Source organism: Salvia splendens, chromosome 13 (genome assembly GCF_004379255.2).
Source record: "Salvia splendens isolate huo1 chromosome 13, SspV2, whole genome shotgun sequence".
Lineage (NCBI taxonomy): Eukaryota > Viridiplantae > Streptophyta > Magnoliopsida > Lamiales > Lamiaceae > Salvia > Salvia splendens.
The window spans coordinates 13,580,771-13,589,334 of record NC_056044.1 but is presented as its reverse complement, the minus strand read 5'-3'; the positions used below and the strand labels follow the sequence as shown (position 1 = coordinate 13,589,334).

At 36.3% G+C, this 8,564-nt stretch overlaps 1 long non-coding RNA gene across 2 annotated transcripts; it reads left to right on the top strand.

Moving 5' to 3' along the window:
• Positions 1-3,543: 3,543 nt before the first annotated feature.
• LOC121760237 lies at positions 3,544-5,961 on the top strand. 2 transcript variants are annotated; one of them, XR_006041847.1, is made up of 2 exons: positions 3,544-3,879; positions 5,713-5,961. It is a non-coding gene; the product is annotated as an uncharacterized LOC121760237 (long non-coding RNA). The 2 variants fall into 2 exon arrangements; XR_006041848.1 differs by having other exon boundaries at positions 3,544-5,625.
• Positions 5,962-8,564: the final 2,603 nt, after the last annotated feature.

Here is an 8,564-nt window from a genome sequence, read left to right as displayed (position 1 = left end):
TTGTGACCCAATATTAGCTTTATATGAGGTCGGATGGATGTTTGGTGATTTTTACAATCCAAATGCACAGTTCTGCCAGATTTGTTGCTACGTTAAAATATCGTTTGTTGCCAAGTTGGGTGAATTCTATGATGCATGCATGATTAAGGAAAGTACCCTATGACGTGATTATGTGTGATACGTTGAGAAATATTATGGCATGTTTTCCTTATGTTGATGAGTGTTGGGATGGGTAATTTGAGAGAACGATGAAAGGAACGATAGGACATGCATGGTAATATGAATTTGTGAAGGCTGATTTGTGTTGTGATGATTGGCAAGGGTTATTGTGTGTACGTGGGCACAAGGAACGAGGGTTGCCTTAAGTGGATATTGAATTGTTTGAGCGAACGAGGGGGGCTTTCTTTTACAAATCTTTTTATCTTTCAAAAATATGATGTGGTGTTATAAGGGTGGTTTAACTTGTTATGTCATGTCATGGATTGTTTTGATTGAGATTGTGTGCCTGATGCCTAGTTCGTCTGAGTTTACTCCGTTAGGCTATATGGTTGTGTTGTGAAACGAATTCGGGTCTGAGTAGGGCCGCAAACCCTATCAGGTTGTGTACACTGGTGGGATCGGGAGCCGTCCTTGCAAGTCGGCCGGTCTCGTGGGCGAATAGTGTGGCCACGAGAAAGTGGATTATTTGACTGGCCAGTCTATGAAACGTTTTTGTGTTCTCGATGATATTTCTTTACTATGTATAAAACTCGAGATCACTGGTATGGATGACATAATTGTATAAATGTTTTCTGCATGAGCCCATTGAGTACAACAAGTACTCAGCCCTGCATTTTTTTCCCTATGTGCAGGTTGAGCGGGATGTTGCGGTGGATGTTGAGTCGGCCTAGGATGTTGGGTGCGTTGTGTCTTCATATATAGACGTCATCCTTGACTCTCTTTTGAAACCTTATTTCCGATGCTATATTCTTTTTGGAAACTATGTCACAAGAGTTTATTTTATGTCGTACTGTTTTGAGCATGTCCATTTGTGTTAGGCTGTAGTTCGTTGTTTACCTCGTTACTCTAAAATGGTTCTTTTTGTTTTCATAAACTAAACCAAATGTTTTTCTTTGGAAGTTAATTGGATTTTGATATTTATTTTTCCTGCTGCTTCTTTTGAAAACAATCTTTTGCTAAAGTCTTAACTAATTAATAATAAATTTTATCATATTTAGTTTCTTTAAGCTAATTAAGTTTTCGTTTAAAATGTTATCCTTAAATGTTGTCTTTATTGTCTTCCCTTGGTCACGATCGCCTTGTTTGTGGTACCCCTAGTATGGGCGGTCGTGACAGGAAATGATGTAACCTGACCCTAAGAAAGAGTTAGATAAATAAGGCCAAAATGGCCAAAGGTATCTCCAAGGTTAGAAAAGTCTCAAATTGTTCATAGGGAGGTTGTTCTAGTTTTTGTCCCTAAGTTCACATGTCCTTCATACTTCTATATAAACTATGAACTTAGAACTCATAGGACCCTCACCTTTAAACATTACAACCCTTGCCCCATTACCACCTAAATAAAGACCCTGAGGAGTTAGCTTCTGTCAACAGAACTCAAGCATAAATGATATGGCAAAATGAATGAGCGAATGGTTCTAACAATTCTGGTGAGGATTGAGTGACTAAGCGAATCCAACAGTTGGAAAGATAGAAGCTATCTTGACAAGCGAACAAGCATGATTAGGTAGAAGAGGGGAAGGAAAGGAATCTGAGACTGTGGACAATTGAATTGACCTTAAGCTTGTGGGGACGATTGCCAAACAACATAAACCAGTTTTGTCTTTTCTTTTTACATGTCAATGTGTTTAGTTTACTTACATGCTTTTCCTTTCTAGGTCCTTTACATATTTGTGTTTGTTTTATAATGTTTTTGAATAAGAACCATGCTTTGAAACTTGCCTCTTTTCTTTTTCTTTTCTTGCTTACTTGATGACAAGTATGAGTTATGTGCAAGCAGTTTGATGAGGCTCACGCATGTCTTCTGTCATAAACTACATCAAATTCTGTGAACTAACGTCTAATTTTGAGCCAGGTGTGTATGAAAGTCTGCCATTTTTAGAAAACGAGTTGATCAACTGGGCGGACGACTGGATCAGGAGAAGGAGTCAAATTTGCTACGCAAACGGATCAAGTTGGATCAAATGGCATGCAGCAGGAGCACCCAATTAGAAGATTGATGCGTCACACAAGAAAGATCCCCAAGGGTAAAGGGTAAAGCAGATTTTCAGAGAACAAATGCCCTAAGGATCAAGACCTCACGTCTTCCTATAAATGGAAATAGAGAAGGAGGAAGGAGGCAGCTTCCAAACGGTGACACTCATTAGTTTTCAACTCTCTTCCAGAGCTGAAATGGGAGCTCCCAACACCCCACACTCCTAAATTCCACTGCATACATGCTTGGTTCCTATTTTAGTTTAGTTTAGAAGGTGTTTGGTGTTGGTTTTGTCATCTTAATCCTTTAGTTTTGTTATTCTGCTTCGAGAAGAGACGATGAACCAATCTCTGTTTTCGTTTGTCTATTTTTAGTTCACATTTGCTGTTGCAGACCATGGATGTTTTTTATTTAGTAAATTTAGTGTTATGATTTCGATCTTTGTTGAAATGTTTGTTTACCATGCATGAATGTTCTGATCTATTTTTTATTTCAGTTTTATGATGCATGTCTTAGCTCAAGAGTTTCGTTATGTTTCGATTTGGTCAGATCTGAGTTTTTGAGTTATGTTTCTTCAAGTTGCGAAGAAAATTATGGACAAGTTGTTTTAGGATGATTAGATCCGATAACTGGTTTGTGATCTATGTGGATCGATCCTTACTTCCCTATACTAATTAATAGTATTGTGGGTTAAGGTTTTGAAAACGCTCTCGAGTCCTTCCACACTTAGTCCCCACCGGATCCACTCACCGACATTTTGCAAGTAGAAGGCACACATAGGACAGCTGGATCAGTTTGACGAGTCAACTTGAGCAATTCACAACGATAAACAAAAGAGGAGAAAGCAGAATTCGAGATGACGACTTTTTCAAATTTCGAGGATGAAATTCTTTTTAGCGGCGATGAGTTGTAACATCTCAAAAATGACCCTAGATGAAAATTGATTATTTTGATTAGAAAATCAAAGAATCAGGATTTGTTATGGAAATTATTCGACAAATTGACGGGAAATTGCACAATATGAAGACCAAACGTATTTGTAATATCCCTAAGTTAAATTAGAAATAGAATTGAGAAATTTAGGATTTAGTATATGTTTTTCTTGTGCGTATGTTTATGCATAGTCAACAAGTGGAAAAGAAGAAAGGTAATAGTTAAGTATGTGAGAAATAAAATAAAGGAAGAGTTTGTAATATCCCAAACCTTATAAGTTATAGAGTTAGAGATTAGCTTTTTTTTAATTAGAGGTGTTATACATTCTTTTATTAATGGGATTAGAAGTTAAATAAAATAGAAAAATAGAAGATAGGAAAGAAAATATGATAAGGAAGAAAAAAAGAGAGAGAAAAAGATTAATAGGTGTGGTGGAAGGTGTGTGATACATGTTTTGTTGGTGGAAAAGGGGGAAAAGAAAAAGAAGGTTAAGAAGTAGGAAATAGAATTGAGTCATATTTTTTTTCCTCACCTATTCTCTCTCTCTCCACGCTACTCCCTTCTTCACTGTTAGAGATTTCACAGCTCTCATACTCCCTCCGTTCAGCCACCGCGCCTCCACCGTGACAGCTCCGGCCACTCTACCACAGAACATGTAGCACACACCACCAACCCCAAGTCTCAATTTTCTTTAGCACTTCCTAATTTCAGAATTTGAGTAGTCAAACCCACTTCTCAAATTGTTAAAATTGGAGGTTAGATTCTTCCACAACTTTCTCATTCTTGTTTCTAAGTTTAGTATTGATGTCAATTAAGGTGAATTCATGCCCCACGTATAATTAGGAAGGAGAACCAATTTTGCCTTTTGTTCTAGCTTTGGAATTTATGACTTTTAATTGAGAGTATTGATGAAATATAGTTCTATTATTGATTCCTTGCTTGGTTTGGGTATGAAAACAGAAATTAATTGTGGTTTTTGTACGTGTACAGGTAGTGTACGTGTATTTCGTAATTTATTGACTTTAACTTGATATATATTACTACGTGTGTTTATGTGATTGGTATTTTGTGCGCTTGAACTTAAGGAAGTATTTGAAATATATGAGACTTCTCTAAGTCTATGTGATATTGTGGAATAGTTGAATAGTGATCAAAGTTTTTATAGACTGTATAATTTAATGTGGTTCTGACAGGAACAGGAACAGGAACAATATATTGAAAGGTAAGATGGTGGAGGTTGTTGGTTTCATATATTGAAATTGTGAATATGCCTATGATATGCAAAGTCATTTAAATGCTTTTATGTGTTGAGCGATGTGATAAAAGATGTGAATATATGCATTATGCCCCATTGCTTCAATGAGTCACAGGGTATAGTTGGCATGCCATAGGACAGCAGTACTACACACATGTTTGATCATTCGTCTTCTGAAAAACCGAAGCGATGATCTATATGATATGTTGATAGATGATATGTGCTCTATACGGGTAATATATGACAAATGTCTTACAACATGCCATATGAGAGATGTACAACATCTAATAGTATCCGATCCAGATGTATATGACAGATGCCCTCATCGGGCTACTTATAGTGTCCGTGTACCCGTGTCCACCACTAAGCAGAACTTACTTGGGGCTGAATGTGTTATCTATATGAGAAATGATAGTTGTGCTTTAACAATTATTAGATGGGTATGATTATCTCAAAGTATAATATTGCATTGATTGATGAAAGAAAAGCACAGTGACAGGATGGGTTTTATATGATGATATATGTGATTCAAAGATGTGTCTAAAATCATCCAAAGTGCAGTGATTATCTCCAAATCTATATCTTGTGTTGATTGATGTATAAAGTGATAAGTTGTCAAGATAATAAGTTGATTGATGATCTCCAAATCTATATCTTGTGTTGATTGATGTATAAAGTGATAAGTTGTCTGGATAATATGTTACATTTCTACTATTGCAACGTGTATTATTTTGGTTGACAGATGACCTATCATTATTTAAAATAGTTTGTGATTTAAAAATGAATATATTAGGGTATTTGATTTTGATGAAATTATTTAAGGGCTAAAAGTGTTATCGATTTGAGAACGATACATGTGCTTAAGTAGTTATGATTCTCAAACTTTGTACTGAGTTGGTTGATGAAATAAAATGTTAGAGTTGACAGGATAAAATGTTATAATTTGCTCTATATTGTAAATATGTAATAATATCATTTTGGTTGAAAGTATCATGTTATCATTGAAAGTGCAATTTATCTGTATGATTATGCTTGTTCTATCACTTCTATGATTCGGCAGATTTATTTGCTAGTGAATATGGTTTGCTTGACAGGTTGCTAGCATATGACTATGTTTGTTATATAATTTAACAGAATTGTTATAGAATTGTTATTATATGAAATGTGATTGATATCAGATTGGGAGATGTAATACAAAATAGACAGTGTACGACTTTCCAGATAACAAAGTTATTGCTTTGTGATGGTAATCTCGATGAAAATTTTAGGAACTATATTCTGACATGTGATTATACTACGAGCTTAAGCTCACCTCTTTCTTCTCCTTTTGCAGAGTATAGTATAGTGAGGAATTTCGCTAGTTAGGCAGTTGCGAATGTCAAGTCACTATCTCTTTTGTCCATAAAGTTAAAAGTGGTATACGTGGCATGCTTAGTTGAGGATTTATAGACGTGTATAGTTGAATACATTTTTTGTTGTAGCATGTTACTAATTATGAAATAGAGTGTATCTGTTTATATGTTTCAAAAAATGTACACGGGGTTCTTAATAAGAGGTTGATCGTATCAAAATGTGACACCAATTATTGGGTTTGATAAATTGAATAAGGGGTGTTACGGTGGAACTCTTCGTACGCAGCTATACTACGAGGATGTACATCATCAACATCCATAATGTGAAAAAAAATTTGATCTTGCAATTGCATCCTCAAAAACAGCCTGTGTACAGCTTCAGTATACCCTTCTCCAAGTCTCAACCTTCTCCTTTTATCTATAAAGTTCCTACAATCTCGCTCAGTGACACCCTGAACACCCCCGGCCATAACTTCTAGGGTCCTCATGTTTTGACTAGTTCTATAGCCCGAAATATCTCGATTTTCCAATAGTCGTTTCATGTGCAAAGTTAATTCTCGGTTGCCCGGCATAAACATTAACAATTGCGGCTCAAGAGTGTGATTGTGATTCAACTCAACATTCGACACAATCAATTTACCATTAGTCTTTACAACGCAACTAACACAGACATTGCGTTTGTTTGGTAAACTTCATCACATTCTTAGGCTTTCGCCCTTTTGAGCACTCAAGCACGTAATACTTAGGCAATGAGTTACGTATTGCAATAGAAAACCCTTGCAGCTTCGCATAATCTCGATAGGCCATCATAAAGCTCTCTTTTTAATCATATTCCATTCCCTTCCCTTCATATGAACCATATTGGCTATAAGATCTTCACCCGAACCATCATCATCATCGCCTAAACCATTATCGCTGCCTACACCATTAGAATCTAGGATCACAGTAGTTGCTTCTTCTCCATTGTTATTTTCTCCCTCTTGTGATAAATTATGACCATGATCCAAAAATATTATTACAAACCTCATTAGAACCCATATCATCGCCACCACTGTCTACTATCACATCATCTCCTTCACCATTGTTGTTATCTTCCTCTTCCACTGTCACATCATATCCTTCTTCATCGTTGTTGTTATCCTCTTCCTATAAATCATGAATGTCGCCTGATGCACTATTTTTTAGCACTACAACTACTTGCAAGTATACAAGGCAGAAATAGTATAGCTAAAGGTCAGTACCGGGATATCGAACTCAGGGAATATAATTGCAACTGTCTGTCATGTACTAAGCATCATATACTATCTAGAGAAACAAGAGTTTTGAGTTTGAAACTAAACAAAAATATATAACGTAAAAGAAACAAAACATAAAAACAAATAAAATAGAATTAGGCAAATAGAGGAAGTTCAAGGATAATGATTTCACTAACTCTCTAGTTATTCTAATTACTTCTACGTTCATCCGACTCAAGTTTTACCATGATTTCTCTGTATCATGCATCAATACTCATGTCACAATTATTGTATGAACATATAAGATAAACCAATCAAAGCTATCACCGATCAAAGATTGACAATAATCAAGATAACGGCCAATTAGTCGAACAAAAGCTCAGGAAAAATCAAGTGGAACGAGTTATGAACATTAAACATAAAAAGAACTACATAAAAAATCAATTACTATCAAACCTCAAAATTCTATTGTTTAGCAATCCATAGACAAATGAACTAAAACAATAATTAAAGTACGAGACATGAAATAAACAAACAAAACCCAAGGTTGAATCTTGAAATCTCCATGCTCCTCTTGCCTTGCTTCAATCTCCAAGAATAATGGAAGAATTAGGTTAAGGAGTGGAGAGGGAAGAGCCTTGGAGGCTCCCCTTTTTGGGGGCTATGGATGGATGAATATTATGAATTAGGTTATGAGGTATATATAGGCTTGAAAAGGATTTAAATTTGGTAAAAAGTTTCCTCCAAGCAATAGTAAACATGGAATTTTCGTGCTCCATAGGTTAAGGAAAAGATTTGGCTTCACAAGGTAAAGTCTTCTTTCCTTCTTTGAATTTCTGCCAAAAATTCTGCACTTGACAACTTTACGCAACTTTGGTAGAACAGCTATAACTTTCTCCAAAAAACTCCGATTGAGATAATCAAGATGCCAACAAAAAGCTCTTTCAATGACGAAGAGAATGGTATATAGCACGCCCTGATCGGACTTCAGAATTGCCGGAAAATTGAGTTTGTGCAGAGGCTGTTGTAGGCGAACATGCCCGGCGGGCACTAGAGAGTCAGAACGTTCTGGAGTGATTTTCAGCGACCGTTGGCGTGCGCCAGCAGTCCGCTGGTTGCCTTCTACTCCAGCTTCCGAACTTTAACGTTTTTATGCCATTTTTAGCTCTATTTTGCACATTTCTCACAAAACACGTCAAAATACCAAAATAGATAAAATATGCAAATAATGGGCACGTAATGCAACTTTGACACTCAAAACTGACCACAAAATGACCTTAAAATAGTGCAAAATCCGAGCATATCATCGCCCAAAATTTCCTCATATATCTCGGTCATCAGAGACGTATGTGTTTTCATAATACACGAACACAGGATGGAAATGTAACTAAATATAATTGTTGAAAAATGGGACATAGTTTTTAGTTGGTGCAGTCCCAAAATTGTCATAGAAAACAAATCTTGCTGTTGGGGATCGGTGGTGCACATCGAACTCTACATTAGTATGACATTGTCTGCTTTGGGCAAAGCCCTCACGGTTTTGCTCTTGGGGTACCCCCAAAAGGCCTCATACTAATGGAGTTGGGATAACCCATATA